The sequence below is a fragment of the Chrysemys picta genome, chromosome 15, assembly GCF_011386835.1.
Source record: "Chrysemys picta bellii isolate R12L10 chromosome 15, ASM1138683v2, whole genome shotgun sequence".
Lineage (NCBI taxonomy): Eukaryota > Metazoa > Chordata > Testudines > Emydidae > Chrysemys > Chrysemys picta.
Window position 1 is genome coordinate 9,150,683 of NC_088805.1, and position 23,619 is coordinate 9,174,301.

Consider the following 23,619-nt stretch of genomic DNA (forward strand, 5'->3'; position numbering starts at 1 on the left):
GAAGGGACCTCGAGAAGTCCTCTAGTCCAGGCTCTTGCACTCATGACAGGACTAAGTATTATCTAGACCATCCCTGACAGATGTCTGTCTAACCTGCTCTTAAAAATCTCCAATGATGGAGATTCCACAACCTCCCTAGGCAATTTATTCCAGTGCTTAACCACCCTGACAGTTAGGAAGTTTTTCCTAATGTCCAACCTAAACCTCCCTTGCTGCAATTTAAGTCCATTGCTTCTTGTCCTATCCTCAGAGGTTAAGAAGAACAATTTTTCTCTCTCCTCCTTGTAACAACCTTTTATGTACTTAAAAACTGTTATGTCCCCTCTCAGTCTTCTCTTTTCCAGACTAAACAAATCCATTTCCCCCCCAATCTTCCTTCATATGTCATGTTTTCTAGACCTTTAATCATTTTTGTTGCTCTTCATGCTCTGACACTGATCTTAAGTCCAAACATACAATTCACATACTAATATTTTAATCTTCCAAATATTAATTAAAATTGAGGCAATAATGACCAAACATTAAGGTAATTACAAAGACTCCAATAGGTGGTATTTCCACTGACATGTTCAGATTTTGGAACATAAAAACGTAAGTTAACTGGGCAATTAGTGTGTGTTTGCCCATTGCAGTGAAGACTTAGAAGAGACATCAGTTTAGACAATTTCTGGAGCACTGAGTATGGGAAGCTGGTAAGAGAATGCATGGTGAATGCACTGGTTGTTTCAGAGACCCCAGTCAATGGACTTGAACAATTTTGGTTGCCAAGCAGTTTGTTTTAAGGTTCTGATGGCTACTTACTCACCCTTCAGCAGTTATTTCAAGAGTATCCCATGAGCACTGGGATACATAGAGGGCCAAGAGCTGAGCAGAAAGATAAATTAAGCAAATTGCATGCTTGTTTTACTGGAACTACAATTCACTTCTGTAGGTCCAGCCATCTCATCTAACAGGAGCAGTATTGCAGTGTGTGTCTTTCTTCTTTGCATGATAATGTTTTCTATTGAGCTGTTCTGGGTTCTTCTACTTAAAGTTTGGTAGACAAGAGGTCAACAAGCCACCAGCACCATGCTGGTCGCTATCTGTTGCCACCTGTGCTGTAGTTTCTAACGTGTGCCAAGAGACTGGGCATTTTAGTGGCTCTGAAGGCCATGTGGTGCTAATGGTTCACAGGGACAGGCTATTAAATGGTTTGCACCGTTGCCAGTTGCTTTTGTCCACCCTCACGGACGCTCAGCTCCCTCTGGGCATACATTCTGCCTCCACAGAGCTGAGACTGTCAACTGGCCCATATAAACCAGGTGGAGCTGGCACTGAACCAACCGAATTCTCAAAGCTCAGTTCCTTAGGTGGCAGCTAACATCACAAGCACCTCATTAAACCATAAATTGTATTAGAGGCCTAGATTTTAAGGGTATATAGGCTTTGCTGCACTCAGCATGGCAAAGCCTAACTGATTTAGGAGCCTGAGTTTATAGGAGTAATGACATAAGCAGCACTGCTATTCACTAAGCAAGTACAGTGCTTTGAACAGGCATGGTTATGGAAGTACTATTTGTCAGCATGACAAAACTCAGACCCAGGAGAGATTTGCTGGATTTGGGGTTTCATTTTGCATCCTCAAGCCTGGGCCATTTTGGCAAAGCCAGGCTAAGTTCTAAGCAGGCCTCCACCCGGATCCCATTTCCAATGGACGTCACACAAAGCTGGGGTCGGGGAGGAGACCGGGACAGTTTCCATATGGTGTCAAGTCAACCCCAAATTGCGTCATTTCAACTGATCTTGACTTTGAGAGTGGAAGGAGGGGTTCGAACGTGAAACCACAAAACTCAGCCCCACACAACAAAAGCAGAGGTTCTGGCCAGAGAGACCATTAATCAATGGCAAAGCTCCAAGCTTACAAAAAGCACCACTCTCTGGTGTCTTAAATCAGAACAGAGGGGTTAGGTTTCTCATAGCAATAAGGAAAGTGGCCCATTCTCACTCTGCTAAGGGCCACCTGGAATACTTAGCAAACAGGCGTTCTTCCTATCTCTCCAAGTCCTTCAAGAGTCCACACCACAGCTGCAGAGGACACTGAAGAGCCAAGTATTATGATATACTATAGCACTTTACAGACATTAAGCCTCACAACCACCTTGCATGGTATTACTTAAGAAAAACCCCCCACACACCTGGAAACTGAGGTACAGGGAGGTTAAGGGACTTGTCCAAGGGCACAGGAATACAGCACAAGACTCAGTCCTGTGCTTAACCTACAAGAACTTCCTCCTTCTCAATAATGACACCAGACCTGGATGAAAGCTCAGCGAAGCCAGTGGGACTCTCTTATAGATTTTAAGACTAGAAGGGACCATCAAGATCATCTAGTCTGACCTCATGCACCTTGCAAGACACAGAACATCACCTACCCACTCCTGTAATAGACCCAGAACCTCTGGCTGAGTTACTGAAGTCCTCAAATAATGGTTTAAAGACTCAAGTTCCAGAGAATCCACCATTTACACTAGTTTAAACCAGCAAGTGACCATGCCCCATGCTGCAGAGGAAGGCAAAGCCTTCCCAGGGTCTCTGCCAATCTGATCCAGGGGAAAATTTCTTCCTAACCCTAAATATAGTGATCAGTTAGCAGGGCCAGCTCCAGGGTTTTTGCCGCCCCAAGCAGCAAAAAAAAGCCATGATCGCGATTTGCGGCGGCAATTCGGTGGGAGATCCTTCACTCCGAGCGGGAGTGAGGGACCGTCCACCGAATAGCTGGACATGCCGCCCCTCTCTGGAGTGGCCGCCCCAAGCACTTGCTTGCCAAGCTGGTGCCGGCCCTGCAGTTAGACCCTGAGCATGTGGGCAAGACCCATCAGCCAGACACCAGGGAATGAATTCTCTGTAGTAACTCAGAGCCCTCCCCACCTGGGTTTTGGATCAGGCTTAAAGTTCTTAACATCCAACTGTTGTTTGTTGGCCTCAGTGAAATGAGTTTGATGGATCTCAGTACAACTCCAAGTGGCAGAAAGCCGTTGCCACATCTGGTACTAACTGGCCCTCACCAGCACTTTCAGCAGAAAAACCCAGGGTTGAATGGTCATTAGAGACCCAGGAACACCCTTCGAAGTCCAGGCTGAGGCACATAAGCCTCACGAGGTGGTTTGCACACCACTAAGTCTACTCTGTAGCACCCTCCTGGTAAGTGCCGCATGGACAGCCCTGGAGAGCAGTGAATTCACCCATCGCTTTGAAACGAATTGCTGTTTGCTACAGCGTGAGCGCCTGGGCACAATAATACACACTACTGAATGGCTCTGGGGCATCTGATTACCGCAGTGCAGCATGGGATGGCATGAAATCATTCACAGTACCCCTCAGGTAACATAGGCACCCCCACACACACACACACACCCAGTCAGAACAGACGTGCCTTCCCGTGCGTCACCCAGGCTTACTTGTTTCCAGGTGTTCTCTGGCTCCTGGTTCCGACAAAGCACCTGCTGGCCATTTCGAGAGATCAGGAGCCCCTCATGCGACCGGGAAAGGCAGAGTAAAGGGGACGGGCTGAGTGCGTCCCAGCCATCACGGCGCTTCTCACACACCGGGGCGACAGAAAGCTCGGCGGCAAGTACAGCTCCCACCCAGCGAGTATCCCCAGCGCCGAGGGCAGCGGAGAGCAGAGAGCTGGTGTGAACGTGCACAGGTGTTGCCCTCTGTGCTGCCACCTGCTTTCCCTCAGGCCTTCCCCATCTGATAAATACAAACCGGTGCTGACTCACATGCGCCTAGTTTCCCAGCCCCCCTCCAGGAACTCAGCAAAACCCAGGACCCAAGTCTAAAATGCAGGGCAGACACTTCCTAGCTGAAGCGAATGAAGGAAACTGCTGTTTCCAGCAGGAACCCCGGCCTGACACAGCCCTCCAGTTGGCTTTGACCTTTCAATTGTTAACCCCAGACTTCGCCAGGAAGATTAAACAAACACCCTTGTGGGTAGACACCTCATATGCCTAGAGGTTTAGCTTCTCTTTCTCGTGAGGTGTTTAAAACTATAGGAGGGAATTTAATGTGCTATGTTACAATTTTTTAAAGGCACTTAGGGCTGGATTCTGGACCCCTGTTCCAGCCACCGGCTTCTGGGGGATCCTTAGGTGGCCCAGAGTCAGTGTCATGGCTGTATACCCCCCCCCCCCACCTCCCCCTACTCCCACGCCCACGCCCACATGGCCTGTCTACATTGCAGTTGGAGAGGTGATTCCCAGCTTGGGTAGCCATACCTGTGCTACCTCGGATTGAGCTAATGTGCTAAAAACCAGAAGCCACATCTACACAGGTAGTGGTGGGACAAGCTAGCTACCTAAGTACAGTCCCGTCTGAAAACCTAGGCACATACTCAGGGTAGCTAGCCCATTCTGCTGCTCATGCCTCCACGGCCAGCAAGAGCACAAATACTGCAGGTATGTCTACCTGCGCTGGGAACCTCCAATATAGAAACCCAATATAGAGCCAGGAAGACGGAGTGTGGCTGCAGCCCCTCCATGCTACAGCTAGTCCCAGCTGCTGGAAAGGGCCTGTGGAGCCCAGAGTATGTTGAAGCAGCCTAAAGGCTGGAGACCAGACCTACTCCCTCCCCAGCTCAAGAATGCAAAGGTCATAAAGGTGACAAAAAGCCAACTCAGCCCCTCCTTGAGCTGTGCCGAGTGCAGCTCACAATCTGGGCCTTCATAAAGGGTTCATATCTGTTCCCAAACTCCCCAGGCTGTGTCCCCCAGCCCTTGTGCTCTTCCCTGGGCTCCAGACCTTTCCCCACATCCCCAGGGCTTCATCACTCTCTCACACTCTTCCCTATCAATGCTCTCCTTTCATCACGTTCTCTATTTCACACCAGCACAGGGTCTGCCCAACTCGGGGGGGAGGGGGGAGATCTCCTTAATGTTCTTCCTTCCAGGAAGAGAGAGATGTTGGGCAGATCTCTTCATTGCCAGGAGGTCTTAGGGTGCTAGGGATAGCTCAGAATTCCCCAAATGCAGGACCACGGCCCTTTCAACGTCAGGCTAGTATCTCCGTCTACTCCGATGCCTATGGAGGGCACTTCTGGCTAACACAACGATCTGCTGCAGCAGATCTGCTGGCACGGAGCCCAGCCAGGTCAGCAGTGAATGGAAGCACACTTTTCCTACTGCACGGTCAGTTAAAAGCTTGACACACATGAAAGAGGCAGAAAAACAAACTCCAAACAATAAGCAGACGGCGCTTGTCCCATGAGGGCGCTGGGCTGATGAGCTAACTTTTACCATCTCTACTGCCAAGGAATGTGGTCGTATTCCCTGGCCAGATGGCTCATTAGACTGCATGGACTCCTCTCGCCAGCAACCTCTCTTCGGAAAGGAGTTCAATGCCTTTTCATTTCAGATGTCCCTCTCTCTGGTCAGCTCAGCCCTACGTTCGGTGCATAATCAAAAGCAGGAGAGGCTCATGGAGAACAGTTCCGAGATCCAATCCCACCTTGGTCCATACAAACAGTATGGAAGAGGTTTCACCTGAATCCTGTCCCAGCCCTAGCCCCCACCCCCACCCCGATCTGCTACCCCACCCCAGTTCTTACCCGCACTACTGCCATGCGAGTCTAGTTCTAGGTCTCCCATGAGCAGGTGTTTATAGGAAAAGTTCTACAGCTCTTCCCTGGGATGAAGCCGGCCGCGTTCTAGACTGTTCATTGCACTCCATCGCGAGGACTCTGAAAACATATGGGGTCAGATCCTTGGCCCTGTTAAGTCTGCTTGGCCCTGCTCTGGTAGCATAAAGCTGGCCCAGCTAGCTTCCTCCTCCCCCCCCCCCCCCAAGTTCACCCACACCTGCCTCGCATGTGGCTGAAGAAACAGGGGCATGGCCACAGAACTCTTGAGATCCGGCACAGCCAGGCCCAGGAGAGCGCTCTACGTTGCCACTTAGGACTGGCCCAGAAACCTGAAGATTGACGAGCCATTGAAGTGGCTTACAGTAACCTTTGACACAGGGCCCAAATAGCAGTTTGGCCTGTATGTGGCTCACGGGCTTTAACGGAGCACAAGGCCCTCTCGATACGGTTTTGAGTCGCCCCACAGGATTCCACAGTAGCTATAGCTCCTCAGTTACAGGGCTCTCCAATTTCTTAATGGAGTGAGTCCCATTTTAAATGAGTGACCGTTGCCTGTCCGGCTCCCCTCCCATTCGCCATCACGCAGCCCTCTCGTCACAAGCGCGTGACATTGCTTTGGCAGCATCAGCAACCGATTACATGGAAGAGGTAACGTTAGGGAAGAATTTGATGCTCTCAGATGCTTTTATGCTTCTGGAGGCTGTTTACGGGTTGAGAGTCCAACCAAGCTTGCTTGCCAGCATCCTGACCCAATGTTTCTGGGCTTGTTATTCAAATGGTGAAGTGACATACTGTGTATGAGCTTGATTTCAGGAGCCTGCCCAAGCAGATTCCCCAAGGTCCTGGGGAAATGGAGCGATTCCCCACCAGCCTCCTTTTCAAGAGATTGCCCTCTTTCCGTAGGCCCTCTCATTAGAGTCACAGATTTTTATGGCCATTAGGACTACCTACTCTGACCTCCAAAGAAATTTACCCAGTCATTCCAGCACCGAGCCTAATAACTTGTGTGTGAGTCTCTTTCAGAAACACATCTAGTATTGCTTGAAGTGATGAAGAATCTACCACATCTCTAGGTAACAAGGCACTGAGGAATTAAATACAGCTGCCTTTAGGGAATCAGGTTCCAGTAGGACCCCAGATGACCCCTCTGCTGGGTTCTAGCTGCCCCAGAGAACTCTCCTGTCCTACTGTCTACTTTGATACTGCTTCCTTTCATTGGAAAAACCAGGAGACGGCACTTCATGAGTGGGAGGGTCCCCAAAGAGTCTGAGTTGCCTGTTGCCCACAGACGGATGATCAGAGTCTGGGTTGAAATCAGGAAAAGCACCTCCTAATATAAGACTCATGGGAACATTTTAGTTCTGCAAAAGCAGTCTGGAAATCACATGAGAACAGGCTCACTCATGAGATGTCTGGCACTCCCTTGCTTCCAAGAAGGGCCAGAAATAATTTCTGAGGACCATCAATGTGCTTTTGGAGGGGAGGGGGCTGTATAGAACATAGCCATCCAGGTGCCCAAGGAACTATCTGCCTATGAAAGCCACCTTCCTTGTGATATTTCAGCTCTTTCTGCTCCTGCTAGAACCCCAAAACAGAAATGGACTCTGCTCTTTGATCTTCAGAAGAACTTACATCTGACAGGAGCAAGGATGTCCTGTTATCTGAACTTGGCCCAAACCAAACCCATCATGAGCTTGGCTAACTTTGCCCTCCTTTCCTCCCCATGTTTCCACAAGCACCTGGGCTTGCCTGGGAAGAGGAAGTTCTGAAATACTGTGAGAAAGTTTGAGATTAATGTACTGTGCAATCCTTTCTAACTACCTCGGCCGGTTTTTGTCAAGGTGACTTTCCATTGTCCGGGCCCTTCGTAGCAGAGAAAAATCCAATTTATCACCTCAGTGGGAGTTTGAGGAGCTGAGCCCCGATGTGTCCCAGGACCACAACATTATGGGGACATTCAGTTAACCTGACAAATGAAGATTCTGAACACGTCATGGGGTTTGCTTTGCTTGGTAGCGGGATAGAGCTTCACATATGCATTGCCAGGCATCATTGGGAAAAACTACCTTCTTATTATGTGGCACTGACTGGAGCTGGAAGGGGATGGAGGTGCTGTGGATCCAAATGGCCTTACGGAAAGAACATTGTACCAGGCAGAAGAAACTACCTAAGCTACTCAAACTCAAAGCTAGGTATGCATTTACAGACACGCTGCTTCCTTTGCACATTTTTACAAGTAACACAACGAAGCATAAGAGTGATTTCCTAAATTTCTTTGCTATAAACCCCCGCTCCCAAGGGTGCATTTCAGAATCATAAATTCATAGAAAAGTGCCACTGACTGCTGCTCATAGTCTCATGCCGTAGTGCAGAATTTGCAATTTTAGCCCATAATATGTTTAAAGCTGTACTTAAAGTACTAATGGCATATACCAAGGCCTCCCAAGCCATCCCTAGACTGATTTATAGACAGCATAAAAGGGAAACCTGATGGCACTTTCTGAAGGTTAGAGAAAAAGACTTCACTTAAGTTTTGTAACGCAGAGATAACTCGGGCTTTAAGGCCGAAAGAGACCATCGTGATCACTGACCTCCAATTAACGTATCTCCCTGAACACAGAACAAGGAAACCAGAGCTCTCTGTTGACCTAGCAGTTAACAGCTTACCACAGTACACCCCTAGTCCAACACCACCAGATTCCCAAGAAAGAGCTTGGCTTCACTACTGGGTGGAGATGTAAACAGCTCACATTACAATCCCCTCTAGGCAACACTGAATTGACGCACATGAGCAAATATTCACCTCCTATGGAAAACCTGTGGCAAGCTGAATTAGTTCTGGCATTCTGAGCCTTGCTGAACACTTAAATGCTTATCTTCTCACCAGTCTCCCTTGTCGGCCTGACCCTTTGCACTCGCATTCAAGAAGTTGAATAAGACTCCACTTGGCCATTATGGAGAAACAAGTAAAGATTACAAACAGAACAGAAAAATATTTCCCCGAACAGTTACATTTTCCAGGCACCTGACGTGCTGACTCATAACTCCAGAGAGAAACATCTTCAGTATTTTAGGACTTCCTGGGAGAATTTACCTTTATGCATCTCTCTTCGGAGACGAGAGTTCCGGTGTTCTAGCCTCACTCCAGGGTGGGTGACAACATCCTGTCTGCCTACAATCTCTATGGGGTGAGAGCCCACTGTAGCATTCTTCAAGTGCAGAGCTTATATGGCTGGGTAGCATTGGCTGTGCACTGCTACACAGCCATTACCTCCCACGCCAAAGAAAGCTGCATTTAAGAGGCGGATGAAAAGAGTCTCATATCTTTAGTGCCCATTTGTGTTCTCAGATACACAGGGGCAACTCCTATTACGTTAGCAGCAATTGCCCATCTAAGGCGGAATTGGACTGATGGTGAAGTGTTTGGCCCCCCCGTCAGGATGAATGATGATTATATATAAAGAACTAAAAACTACACGCAGTAAGTTATCCCCGATGCAAGCTTTGAAAGTCAGAGAGAAGATTAGTGCTGAAACGTGTAGTTCTTATGTAGGATATTGGCTTGTCAGCCCAGGAGTCCAAAGCTCTCTGCATATCCCCGGAAGAGCAAGCCAGAATGGGCAGCAAATCCACTGCAAATTGCAGACAGCCAAACAGAAACGGAGCACACCTCCTTTTGGAGGGATATTAACCAGTGGCAAATGGCACAAGTGTTACACCCCCTTGCTATGTTTAAAACACAGACAAACCATCACCATTCCCAATTACACACACCGCTAAAACGTTGAAGTAATGTGTTAGCAAGCAGTTAAGCTATCCAGCCAGCAATATCCTACTTCACCATCTCCCCAGGGCATTTGCACCCCCAACTTAACCTTCACTCTACTCATTTGCATTATTATTGTTTTTTTTAATATAGTCAAGAGCATGGGTATATCATGTAGCCTTGATGTTAGACCCCTACTTCTGTCTGTCTGAGCATCAGAATTAAGGAATGTGCTAACGAAAGTCTCCATTCAAACAGAGTTATCAGGGAATATTAGTTAAAGAGGTGTGTTGGTGGTTTTAAAAAATATATATATACCCAATTAATGAGTCCCACCCTCCTAAGACCACAGAAGGTGTTTGCTTGTCCTTCATGTGGTGAAGGAATTTCATTTTGGACTTTATCTCCTGAACTCAATCAAGAGATAACAATCGCTTCTGCGCATCTCAAAGTGGTTTATATTGATTTTCGTTGCCCACAAAGTGAGAGATAGCAGAGAGGTGCATGCAGCTACCACTGCTTCAGTACATCACCTGCTTTTCCAAAGTCAAACTCGCCCAGGGAATTAGCATGCATCCTAGAGCCACCGCATTAATTAAACCATTTGCTCCTTGATAGAATCTGCGTTGGGGACCTCGGCGTTCTCCTGTCCCCTGTGTCTCAGTTGGTGACTGAAAAGCTAGGTCAGCATGCTGATTACCTTCGCAGTGGGTATCAAGAGTTTTGGGGTTGAAATTGCTGCATGCTCCCTGAACCAGGTGATTTAGGAAGCACCCTGCTGGGTAGCAGACTTGAGACCAGAAGTGGTCATGTTAGGGCTGCTGCTGAAGACAGCTGTAAGAACATGTCACACAAGGAGCCAACAGCATCTAGCCCAGAGACGGATGGGGCCCTTGTGGGGTTACTGTGCTATGAACAATGCTCCCTTGGACACTTTCATTCTCCAGACTAATGGCCTTGTGTCTGAGGCACCTGATGGACTGCTCCAGACTTCTGGCTAGCCTTGGGCAAGTCACCCAAGACCAGAGTCTCCATTGCCCTGCACCTTGTGGGGGTCACTTGGACCCACTTTACACTGGTCTCTCTCATTACCAGTCTGATTTTACACTGGTGTAAGGGGCTACACAAGGTGCAAGGCAATGGAAAATCTGAGCCACGGGGTCACTGTGCCTCAGTTCCCCGTACTCAAATGGCAATCACAGTGCTTTTCTCCCAACCTTTGTCTGTCTGTTTTGCCTAGTTAGATTGCAGGGTCCTTGGTGATGGTCTTTCACTACGGTTCCTGTGGTCCTAAGGATGACCACATTTAAAAACAAAATCACTTGTTGCCCAGTCTACACTAGGTGCAAAGTCTTCTTTTAAAACCACAGTAGTTAGCCAAAACGTTCTACAAACACAACCTGTGTTCCTAGTCAGGACATGGGCTAAGCAGAGAGGAGTGCTGTAGCTCTGGATCCCACAAGCAGCATAGCCTTCTTCCGCCAGGGGCGGAGGTTAGAAACATTAAGTCTCTGCCAGGCTAGTTCAGAGTCCTGCTGGGCTAGATTGCTGCAGACAAACACACTAAAATCGACACACTCTCGGTCTTACCTTCGGTAAGGAGGAAGTGCTACCAGGCTCCTGCATTATTACCAGTTACACGGTTGCCTCATTACGAGGCACCAGTTAAACCAAAGCTTGAAGAGCTTTCACTAGGTTCTACCTTTAAATAAATGTAAGATTGATCTTTGCAGCATGTTTTAGACCATCACAGATCTTACCTGCCCTATGTCTCTTCCTCACCCCCCCCGAGTTATCCGGTGTGTGAGCCATCGAATTCCATGCATTCGGCTCTTTCAGACACAGAAATTCACGACGACAGCCCCAACCCCCTTTGTAGAGCCCTCTGAACACTACGTGTCAGAGAAACACAACATCAAAGGGGCTAATTATCTTTAATACAGTGCACATGAACACACTCAAAACAACCTAAAAAAAAAAAAACCCTTTTAGGCGGGTGTGTGAGATTCTGAGAGTTTTGGTTTTAAACTCCAGGTCCTTCTTTTCCTTGAGCTGCCCAGCCGAGAGCTCAAGGGAGGGGATGATTGAGTCTGTTAATATCACCCATAATGAAGCAGCTTTATGGAAAAAACCAGGGAGTTGGGGAAAGCATAACAGATAGGTTTAAAGCAGGTAATTTTCATAATTGAATGCAGGCGTTCTAGGGAGCGTTTGGCATCTTCCCTATTGAGAGACAAGTGAAAAGACCTGACATCACCACTCTCGCCCCCACAGCGCGTCAATGGGCAGCAGCATAATTGCCCCCCTCATCTAACCTGAAAGACAATTTTATATATATATATAAAGACAAGTTCATGAATAATGGAAGGAGGCCTCGGAGGTGCAGGCTGGAAAGGAACCGAGCAGCATGGTCCAGCAGACAGGTCACTCACCTGCAAACCTGGGCTCTGCTTCAAGTTCTTATTGACCTTCACTGTCATTTTGGGCACGTCTCCTGACCTTGCTCTGTGCCTCAGTTTCCCCAGCTGTAGAATGGGGATAACGACACCCTGTTTTTCCAAGTCTTTGGAGATCGATGGGTTAAAGACACCAGATTAAAACTAGGTATGACGGAAACTGTCACAGTAGACTGGCCTATTAATAGGATTCTTTGAAAATCCAATGTGAGGCCTGAGAAATTAAAAGCAAACAAAACTAGATACACAAAAGGAATTGTGACACTAACACAACGTTTGCCTCTATTGTATTCTCCTCTCTGCCTGTGCATTGTAGTCCTCTCCCCTACCCTTCATCTGATCCCTTTACATGATAAGCTCTTCGGGACAGGGACTATCTGTTACTGGTTGTACAGAACCTAGACAACAGGGCCCTGTTCTTGGTTGGTCCCTAGGCACTACCGTCATAAAGAAGAAGATGGGCCTAGAAGTCCCCAGAAGCCACGCCTGGGCTGTGTGAGCCAAATCTGAAGCCATGCTTTCCTTCTATAACCAGAACTCTTAGCCTCTGACACGGCAGCTTAAACTGACTTTGTCTTGTGTTGTGTAACCGGCACACTTGAAAAGAAGAGAAGCGCGCTTCTCTTCCACAGGGGCACATCCGCCAGAGTGGTGTCTGCACCCAAACATGAGTGCGGTAGGGTTCCCAATCAACCACAACTGCCCGGGGCGCTGACAGCTCCCCGCAGAGCACCCCTGGGTGGTGCGAGCTGGGCTTCCCATCGCTTGAGACGGCGTCAATTTCTAGGGAGTGAGATTGTTCCCCAGGCTTTGCCCGGTTCGTTCCCCTGCAGAGCTGGTTTCTTCACTCAGGTCACGGGTGCTCATTCGGAAACATGGCTGGACGCATGAGGGTTCCTGCCATGGGGACAGAGTGGCTCCTCTGTCCCTCCCCCTGGGGCAGCACCTGTGCCAGTTACACCAGTAATAACCTGCCACATTACAACAGGGATCTGCTAAGCCTTTTATTTAGATTTTCTGTGGAAACTTTCTTCCCTCCACCTCCTCTCCCACCAGCCCTGCCACAGTACAAAGCTGTAGCACTCGGATCCTTCACACACAAAATGCGTCAGCTCCACGGTGAGGCATGAGTGCCAGGTACTATGGGAGACCCAGGTTCAAGAATGAGTAGGCGTCTCACTCAGCAGGACGGAGAAAGAAAAATCAGGTGTTAATCAGAGACCTCAGGTTGGGAGCAACTCAGGCATCTTATGGCGAGGTGCACCAGTAGATAAGGGCTCCCACGCCCCTGGCCCATACATCAAGTGTGGGGGAGACTCATGTTTAAGAGCCAGCAGGACTCCCACACATCAACTTGGTAGTCAGGTGCACCCAGAGTGGCAGATCTCGAAGGGTGGGTGTGGAGCAGAGAGAGCTCTCGAAGCAGGGAGCAGCTCAGATGCCTTGGAGGTTGCTGCTGGCCCAAGTTCAGCAAGAGCCAGTGGCGGCCAGCCTTTCTTTCATTGTGTTCCTTTCTGTAAGTGGGCGTCATGCCAGGTGTGACTTTCCTTTTGGGAACGCTGCCCCTGCAATCAGTAGAACTGGGACCTAGTTAGTCATCCGCACTCCACACCTGCCTGGCAGGTTGAAGCAAAGGAGACCCCTGGAGCTTTACCGAACAATCCACACGCTCTTATCTGGCCAGAGTTATTGTCTCCGACTGTGGAAAAAAAAAAAGGAATGGAACAATGTATTTGCGCAGAGACTAGAGGGATTTATGCTACAGGCCAGACCAGGCCGCTCTGGACTCAGGGCAGACCCCCTGTTGACGTCAGAGGACACTGCATGAATAAGGAGCATACGACCCGGCCCTGCCGAAAGTTTACAAAGCAATTGAATGCGTTTCCCTTTATGACTAGGGGTGAGGGCAGGGAACCCTGGTCCACCGCATCCTAGTGAGCAACACCTACAATCAGACTGACCCATCTCCCCCTCCCAGCCACACCAGCCCCCCCCACCCCCGGGCAATGTACAGTGAACAAGCAGCAGAGCGTGTCCAGGCCCATCCTGCACGTCAAGGCAGCGTCTCCAGCAGAACCGGAACAGATGGGATCCCAGACAGACGCACCACAGAGCAGGCCCAGCCGTTCTTAGGCCAGGCCTGACCTTTTCTCTTGGTGTTTGACTTCATCACATGGGCCCTGAATGCCCAGCCAGCATCATACATCAAACAACTGCGCTCGTGCACAATCCCGGGCCCAATGCCGATGCCACATCGCTCCAAGGGCAGTTCCAGGCCCCCTGGCTGTTAGAATCTGGCCCTTGGTTATTAGCAGCCTTGACTGAAGTACACTCATGGGCTCCAATCAAGCACTCCCCACAGCTGGGATCTGAACCTGGCCTCTTGGGAATTGCTAACTCGGGTTTCCCATCTCTCCTGGGATGGGACATCAGCAGACGTTGCACTTGCTCTTTGCTAGTAGACTCAGGTGGGCAAATCCCACACAATCAGTTTCCTGGAACTGCTGGGGGGCGGGGGGCATGGCTACACGGCGAGTGAAGGTAGCACAGGTAGGCCTACCCATGCCAGCTTCAATCTAGCTAGCACAGATAATAGCGTAGTGACTTCAGCACAGGTTAGCAGCCAGTGTACAAACCCTCTAGAGAACCTGGGCATATTCTCTGGTTGCTAGCTGTTCTGCCAGGCCTATTCTATGGTTACCCACGCTCCCTAGATGAATGCTAGCACAGGGATGGCTGCCATCTGTATGACAATCACACCTTCACTTGCACTGTAGACGTGCCCTAAACCCTCTGCTTTTTCATGTACCTATCGGGTTAGGCCACTACCGGGGCCAGATATCAGTCTGTGAAGATCTGATCCAAATTGCAGAGCCTACGTGCCTACTGTTTAGAATCCAAGCTTCCCCTGTTTGGAGTTCTGGGAGTGTGAAAAGGAGTCAAAAGCGACCTCCAAGTTTTGCAGAAACAAACAAACACAGTTGCTCCTGGGAGGAGAACTTTCCTGAAGGCCACTGCCCCAGGAGCAGTACTATCCTGAGATTTACATCCCTGAAAATAGCGCTGGCAATTGAAACACGATACGCTGCTAACAGCCTGTTCCCTGCAGCAGTCACAATGGCACCACTATTTCGGTGCCTACACACATTTTAGCCACCATCTGTATCATACATAAATACATGCTCATACACCAGCTGAGGGAACTTGAAGGGACAGATTTTCTGGGGTGGGGTGGGGTGGGGGGGTAGATATCCATGCGTTCCTCCACAGAATTTCAAGGGAACCAATAAGCACATGGGTTGTTGTGCTCCTTTACCTAAGTGACTGACTAGGCCCCGGCATTAAAAGGGAGGAATACATTAACACAGGACCAGGAACGATGAAAACTGGGGTTCTCATCTAGGCCACTTACTTGCCATGTAACCTTGCGCAAGTCACGTAATTGCTTTGTGCCTCAGTTTCCCCATGTGTAAAATGTTCATCAGGAGAAAAGGTTAAACCATTTTCACCTATGTTGTTTACGCCACATACTCAACACCTAATGGCAAGATAAAGTCACCAACGCAGAGGTTCTTCAAAGGGCAAATTTACCAAATGTGACAGCCCTGCTCAAGCAAAGATGATTGCACTGGCTAGGCCATCTGAGTAGGTTGGAAGACGGACGCATACCCAAGGACATGCTGCATGGGGAGCTATCAGAGGGAACAAGAACAACAGGATGTCCCAAGCTTCGCTATGAAGACACATGCAAGTGAGATATGAAGGAATTTGGAATTGATCCTCACTACTGGGATTGTAACAAGTGGCGCCTACATTTTGAAGAGAAAAGAGCCCGTAGGAAGCAAGCAGCTCCCAACCAAAACACAGACATTTGCAATAACTGCCAAAGATCATGCAACTCTCGGATTGGACTATTCAGTCACACGAGACATTGCAAACGATCTACAGCCTAGGCTGCGGTTCCCACCATCTCTTGCAGACAAAAGGATGCCAACAAAATGGGGAGACCACCACCTACCTCACAGGGATGTGTCAAGACTCACTTAGTGTCTGTGAAGTGCTTTGAGATCCCTGGGTAAAAGGATGCCATAGAAACACTCGTTAATAAATGCAGGTTTTTGTCACTGAAGATAGGTTTGTTGCAAATGGTGTGTGCATATTCTGCAGGCCCCTTGGAAAGGTTGGCCTTCGGAGTCTCAGGTATCACACTTACCTAGTGGACGTGAGGCCAGCCTCCATGCTGCACAACATAGTTTCACCCTGACTTCCACCCATCCTGCCCCCTCCCACCATCCCCCTGGCATAGTCCAGCAAAGTATCTCACAGCCTTGAGCAAGGAAAGCTTTTTCCTTGGCCAGGCCAGCCAGCAGAGCACCTGGCCCTGGGAATGGTTAGAGGCTGCAGGAGGTTCTCTCCCTGAATAAACACTGGCTTCCCCCCCAATTCACAACCCGAGAGTGCTCCGAGGTTCATTTCCCATGGCACTGACTGGGCTAGTGGCACGGACCCAAATTGCCGTTTGCATGATGAAAACCAGGCAGTGGGGGAAGGTCAGCGCCAAATGAAGCCCGAACACCAAAGCAGGAAGCGAAGTCCTACGTTTTCTGTTTAACTGCTTGAATTAGGGACAGGGAGACTGTTTGCCTCATTCCAAACCCACCCAAACTTTAAAAGCTTGACTTGCTCTCGGACACCATCCTGCCTGGGAGAATGAGAAAAAGGAAGAGATTCCAAGGGGAAAAATAAAAAGGCGAAGTCTACGTGGCATGTACTTGCTCCAGCCTACCTTTCAGAGGGCTCTGCTTATCTTCATAGGAATGAAACCAATAGTGTTCAACAGAACTTGAACAGAAATCACTATGGAAGCCTATAGTCTTTAATACACAATGATCTCCTTTCTGCAGGCTTTTAGAACCATCCTACAAAATGCTGTAGCAGGAATATTATTTCTATTGACATTGCATCTTGGAGCCCCATGGTGCTAGGAGCTGTACAAACACAGAACAAAAGCCAGTTCCCTGCCCCAAGGAGCTTACAATCTGAATTACCGCCGTGTTCTACAGAACTTTATCTCTAAGATGGTAGCACAGTTCTCCCTTTAGAAGGGGTTCAAAGAACTCTGACCAGCTGTGTGAGGCCCGGACCCAGAGGGTAAAAGCAGCCCTCAGAACACTGACATTCTCTTACTCAGGGTCTCAAACAGATGGCAGGAAGAGTGCAGCTTGGGTTAAATTACCTTCCGTCTCACCTAACCTCTGGAACTGCTGGCACCATGGTTTAGTACCCAGGGATCTCTCTGGGGTGTGGTGGGAAGGAGGGGGAATGCCAGCCAAAAGACACACATCATCAGGCCTAACTTAACCCATTTGTACAGCACCTCACACAATCCAGGTCCGGCCCACTCCTGCAGCTCCTAGGCACTACCTAAATACAAGCAAAAATATAAATAAATAATATGACCTTCAGATGCAAACTGGGAAGCAGGGTAGTTGCTATGGAGAGCAATCCCCCCTCCCCCCGCACACACACAGGATTTATAACACAGACAACAGCGAGCGCTGCATTTGCTGGCGAGCAGACAGCTTGGGTGCAAAAGACCCTTGGCAGAGCCACCTGGGCTATTTTTGGAAATGAAACACACAGACCGTTTCCTGTCTGCCCAGAGAGAACAAACAACCCAGCACTCAAACCTAGAGGCTAGCAAAGCCCAAACTTAAAGGGAAATCGCTTAGGGAAGGTCTGAGACTTTGTCACAATTTCCACCACTTGGCTGTCCTGTCTTTCTCCAAGCAGCACAGCGAGCAATGCCCTTGCCAAGGTATCCCAGCTCCTAAAACAGGGGAGCCTCGCCAGCACAGCACAGTTCAGGAGAGACCCCGGAGAGCACCGTGGATTCTCCTTCCTTCCTGGCACTTTGGGGGAGGTCGGAGAGAGACTGGAACTTCACCAAACCAGCGCACTGGCCACACATCAAGGGACCACCTCAGGGTCCCAGCAGCCGCCGGGGGACTCGCTCCTAGGAACGGCATGAAGCCTTTCACCCGGGGAATTCGAGCCTGCCTTAGACTATCCAACCCGTGCCGAGCCGGGGAAGCCCACCCAGCTCCAGGTAATGGGATTGTAAAATACTGGCAGAGAGGGTACTCACTCGCCTTGCCCTTCTGAAGCGGCGCTCCAGTCCAGCCATCTCCTCTCGCATTCCCTTTCAGTCTCACCCCAGCTCTAGCAGTGCCTTTCCCATCTGGAGGCTAAGTGGTAATTAATCAGCAGGAGCCCTCACCAGCCTCGCTGCCTGTGTTACTCTGAATGAAGTAGGATTAATTGACACCACCTGGGAACAGCAACCTGTGCCTTCACCCTGCATTGCTGGCTCCAGAGGCTGCCCGGGGACGGGTGTGCCACCCACCCCCCAGCCCTAATTGTTCTTTTTCTAGCCTGGCTTTTATTATGCATTCCCAGGAACCCCACTGGGTTAAGGAAAGGCTCTGGGTTTCTCCCGCTTCCCTGGGACCTGTCCACCATTACCTTTAGTTTGGAGGGTTTCCAGAGCAGATCTGGACACATTTTACAGAAATGTGCCTTTTCCTTTCCCCGCCTCAGATGCTGCTGGCCCTCCTCCAGCTTGATCTTTCTCGTGCGTTTCCAGAAAGGCTTTCCCTTCGAGAGCCGAGCCCAACGAGTGATTCTTCAATGCCTGGCGATGGGCTAACGGCACCAGCACCCCCATTTAATGCATCAGGAGTTAGCCACACCCATGCCGCCCACAGGGCCTGAATCCCAGTGACTGCCTAAGGGCATGTCTACACTGCGCACTAAGCCCTGGTTCTGATTCAGGCTTGACCCCAAGCCCCTCTTGGGCCCACACACTGATCAGCCTGACTCAGGACCCAGGTCCTGGGGCCCCACTAGATGGGCGGGTCAGAGCCCAAGTCCCGCTGTGGTGTTCCCAGCCCTGTCGTTCTGCAGTGTGGCCGCAGCTCAGGCTGCAGAGCGGAGTCAGAAGGGCTCCATAGCCGTACTGCACTACGTTACCAGAGCTGTGAGACCCAGCAACTGTGAACCCAGCTTTACAACGCAGTGCGGACGCTCAAGAGTGGGGTTAGACGCCTGAGTCCATGAGCCTGGGTCCCATTGACCTGGGCTTAGTATGGTAAAGGCCCCCTATGCTACCCCATGGGCAAGGGGTCTCCCTGGCCATTCGAGAGTTGGGACGGTGCCTGTGTTACCCCTGTTCCTTAGCTCCCAGCGTTATGGGTGTGGGAAGGGGCAATGCCATGGGCAAAGTGCACTGCACTCCAGCTGTTCTCGGCATCCCACAGGGGGGCCATGGGGAAGAGAACCTAAACTAGAGCAGCCCAAAGACCACCCCAAAATATGGCACGCACAAAGGTGGCTTCAATGAACCTTCACCTTCTCTGCTGCTCTGGCCCCAGGGGCTGAGAATCTGGGCTCCAGGCTGCAGTTTGGAGTTGGTGCCAGTTTGGTTCCTAAAGAAAACCACTGATCTTTAAAAAGAATTGTTGCCAAGCCTCTTTCGGAGCACTGTCAGCTATAGATCGGTTAACGACTGCCCGAGCCCGTACCCAGGAAACCATACAGCAGATAAATCACTTCTCTGCTGCCTGTAAATAATGGAGCATCGGCAACAGCAGGAATTCTCTTATGTATCCTGGCTAACCCAGCCTCTGGGGCCTGCCAGCATTAATGGGGGTACCTTACCCAGTCCTACACCACCACTGCTGGTGGAGAGAGGGTGATCACGCGCATCTAATTTCTCCATCAGCAGCCGTTCCAGCCCGGCTCTCGACACATGGCGGAGAGCGAACGAGACAGGTAATTCTGCAGAGCATGATACAAGGCAGTCACATTGCTAGCTGACAGGGCCCTTAGCCCAGAGATCGTGGCAATGGAATGAAATGTCACAAGACAAAGGTCGCCCGCTGTGAGCTAAGTGTGAGGCAAGTCACCACGCTCATTTTCAGAGACATTGATTCCAGAGCATGGTCTTTATTTAGTTGCTCTTAACGATGCATGAGGCCTGTTCCTTAGTGGATACTGCAGCATTACAGGGTAAGAGTTGCTGAGAGTACTGACATTCTGATTGGTAAGGAGAAGAGATTCCATGGGCCACATTTTCAAAGTTCCCCAATTTTGGAGCCAGATGGTGGGGAATCAGTCCCTGGCATTGGGTTAAAGCAGCCTCAGGGATTCTCTAACAACCTTTTTCATACTCGGACCCCCCATTTCATCCCCCCCCCCTTTTAACAATATGAGAAAGGAAATCACAACCACCCAGCCTAACACCTGTTTACAACCCTGAGGTTGACCCCCACCCTGTCTTAAGCCAGGCTGCCTACAGCTTCAAGGAGCAATTCCAGCAGCTGGGAATAGCTGGAGCAGAGAGACGCCCTGGCCCCACCCCCTTCTCCCCAGCCACATCCTCCATGCAGGGCAATTCCTGGCTGGCCACATCTACTGGGACGCTGGCTCCTTTAGGTACAGCACAGCAGCTTAGAATGGTAGTAACAGAAGAGACAGTCAGGCCCTACTACGGCATCCTACAGCAGTGAACACTGAAAAATAATTGTGTCTGTTTAAAAACCTCCAGTGAATAGTTACACGTTCCCGTCAACCCCACCTGTGGTTAGTCATAGAATCTCAGGATTGGAAGGGACCTCAGGAGGTCATCTAGTCCAACCCCCCTGCTCAAAGCAGGACCAATCCCCAGACAGATTTTTGCTCCAGATCCCTAAATGGCCCACTCAAGGATTGAACGCACAACCCTGTGTTTAGGGGGGCCAATGCTCAAACCACTGAGCTATCCCTCCCCTAAGAAGCTGCTTAGCCGGATGGAAGGCTTATGGAAACGATATATTTACTGCAAATATTTTGAATTCTTAATCACGATTCCTCACCCTGGACAGCAGGGTGATGCTAAGCCAACCAGGGAAAAGAAACGTGCCCTGGGCCTGATTTGCTGAATCAGAACAACTGAAAAGTCAGGATTTCATGCATGGAAATGATTGAGAAAATCATTTCAAACAATGAATAAAAATCAGTCCAAGACAGAAAATGGCAGATTTCATCAAACACATGACATCTGAGGACTTCTTAGCCCAGATCTGCTGCACATATGTCAGCTGCCTCCTGGTCAATCTGGCAGTTTAAGATTTTGTATTTGCCCCCATCAAAATAGTCTCCAAAGTCGCTGGCTTTTAGCCTGAAATAAGCAATCTGTCCCACTGCAATGTTTTAATGCGAATACGTTCTGCGTCAGTGCCAAGCCAACCAGCTATCTACAAACGCCTGACCTAACCCAGGTATGTATGTATCTGAACTGGCACATCCATATTTATCCTCTGAAAGTCCTACTTCTGAGGGTAGTCGTCATCCCATAATTAGCCAGTGAGCACTCAGGAATTTTCAGGAATGGTGTTTCCTTGTGTGACATCATTCAGCACAGGCACCAGGCATGGCTTCAGACCGGAAGCAAGGTAGCCGGAAAGTAGCAGAAGCTCTCCAAGTTTAGTTGTTGCCCCTCCACCTTTCACTGGATAATTTATTCTGGCCTAGAACCTGTCAGCAGCAGTCATGTGAATTCTGGCCATCACGTGGGTCAGGGGAAGAGGAGAAGGCGACTCAGCTGACACGCTCCCACGTCTCTTGAGACCAGAGAGGACGAGACAGCTGGCAGTAGAACCCATCGCGTGACATCCTCCAAGGTCCCAGCCAATAACATACAAACTGATCCCGAGTGAGGCAGTGCTGCAGAGAGCTGCTGATCCAAGGGGAGCCGAGATTGTGAGGGGGTAAAACATGGGGAGCGTAAATAGAGGGGGAAAGAAGCGAGAGTGAACAATACACATGGCTACACAGCCTGCTCCATATGTGCTGGGATCTCATTGGCCCCAAGTGTCTCAGAAGTATCTGCAGAGAGAGGCGGCTTGGAATTGGCTATTGAAATTCTCAGGCTTCTTATTGTGCCAATTAATCACCTGGGCCTTGTCTTTTATTGAGACTGCAAGCGCTTCAGGGCGGGGAGTGGCTGGTAGGTTTAGGCCCGGCCCTGCAAGGTGCAGAGTGCCTTCAACTCCTGCTTATTTCAGTGGGAGCTGAGAGCAGGAAGATGCTTGTCCCCTGAGGGATTGGGTCCCTTGGGCCAGCTCCTGCTGGAACCCATGGAAGGTTTGATGGACTTTGCTGGGAGCAGTAGAGGCTCAGCACCTTTGGAAAAAAAAATCAGGCCTTGGGTCTGTAAAGCATGGTGTCAATTCCAGCCCCCTGCCAGTGATCTTTTCATGGTACATGCGCTAGTTGTTCGCTCATTCAGTGCTCAAGGGGTATTGGCTGAAACAGCAGGTTTCAAATATCTAGCCACCCTGCAACAAATCCAAATACCAGCTGGGTTAACTGAGCCCTTTATCCTACAAAGGCAGATGCGCTGTGCTCCAAGCAGTTTATGGAGGAGGGGATCCTCTCAGAAGAGACCTTAAGAAACACATTCCTGTCTTCTCTTTGTAGGTACCAAGGCTCCCAGGGAACTTTGGAGAAGAGCAAGGGAGGGACAGTAGCAGCCTTGGCATTATTATTTGTATGCAGCAGTCCCACGCAGGCCGGGGGCTCCTTGTGCTAGTAGGAGATGTACCCAGAACGGAAGAGAATCTCTGCCCCAAACAGAAACGGACAAATAAGTAGCGGTTGAGAAGCTGAACATTTTTTCCTCTCTCCACACTGTCGCGCAGCATGGTGTTCGGGGTGGCCATTGTCCATCCCACAGGAGGCTGCATCTCAGGGTTCTTAGCTACATCGTTTGTGAAGCCTTTGGCATGAGACGTGCCAACAGGAAATGCAAAACACTTTCCCTTTGTTTATTTTTGTGATCTATTTGCGGAGAAGAAAGGATTCCCACACGGCAATTGCTCTAGTACAAGGGGGTGTGATGTTTTATTATTGCCATCGTGCGTATTTTATCTGAGCGCTCGGTGTGTCTCACCCTTCTCTGGGGTGCTGCAAGAAAGCGTGAAACCTATTTCAACATCCTGCCCGGGCCACAACTCAGAAAGTGAAGATGTCCTGAATATACAACCCTCTCCCAAAACAAGTGGCAAAAGGTCTGGCTCCAATTACTGGAGTCCACAGGTGGGAGTGGAAAATGGTTACACAAGAGCAATACAAAAATAGAGATGGGAGAAACCGAATCTGCTGAGCAATGGGAGGTCATTTAATAGGAGATGCTTGTGACTGTGTGTACTACCACTGGAAAATACCCCAGCTCCAGCTCAGGTCACCTCTGTGGCTCTATTTATACTGATGTAATTAGCAATGCCATATTCAGGTAGCACAGCTCAAGGGAAAGCTCACACAGGGAGAGCCATTCTGTTTGGTCCCTGCATATGGACTTGTACACACTGGATTTGAAAATAAAGTTAGTAATTAAAATCTGCACTCACAAGCTTCCTGCCGGGGAGTGACAGACACAATACCAGAGCCCAGGGGCACAGCTTGTCTATCAGGTTCCCTTCTGCATTAAATAGCTTGTTTAAGTCAGAAGCGGATCTGCGCCAAACTCCGGATCTGAACTTCCAGGCGTTTGGATTCTGAACCCAGGTCTGACTTGCACAGTCAACTCTGGCTAATCTAATCCATTTTGGCATTTACACTGGGCTCATCATAGCTAAACCAAGGTCTCCAAGCAACCCTGTGCTTGGTGGGGTTAAAAAAAATAAATCAGCTAATTAGAGGAAGAAACTCAAGCTGTGAAAGTCAGAGCCAGCTCCAGT

The 23,619-nt window shown here is 49.5% G+C and overlaps 1 protein-coding gene and 1 long non-coding RNA gene across 2 annotated transcripts in view; one reads left to right on the top strand and one right to left on the bottom strand.

The window, feature by feature from the left end:
• The window catches only part of NOS1 (nitric oxide synthase 1), a 141,164-nt gene extending 122,987 nt beyond the window's left edge, over nt 1-18,177 (bottom strand). The window contains exon 1 of the mRNA XM_065568303.1: nt 17,988-18,177. The gene's annotated coding sequence lies outside the window, so the exon portion shown is untranslated. The remainder of the gene's footprint in view (nt 1-17,987) is intronic.
• Nucleotides 17,361-23,278, top strand: LOC122172460 (uncharacterized). Its single transcript, XR_006172801.2, has 2 exons — nt 17,361-17,948; nt 22,361-23,278. It is a non-coding gene; the product is annotated as an uncharacterized LOC122172460 (long non-coding RNA).
• The last annotated feature ends 341 nt before the right edge of the window (nt 23,279-23,619 follow it).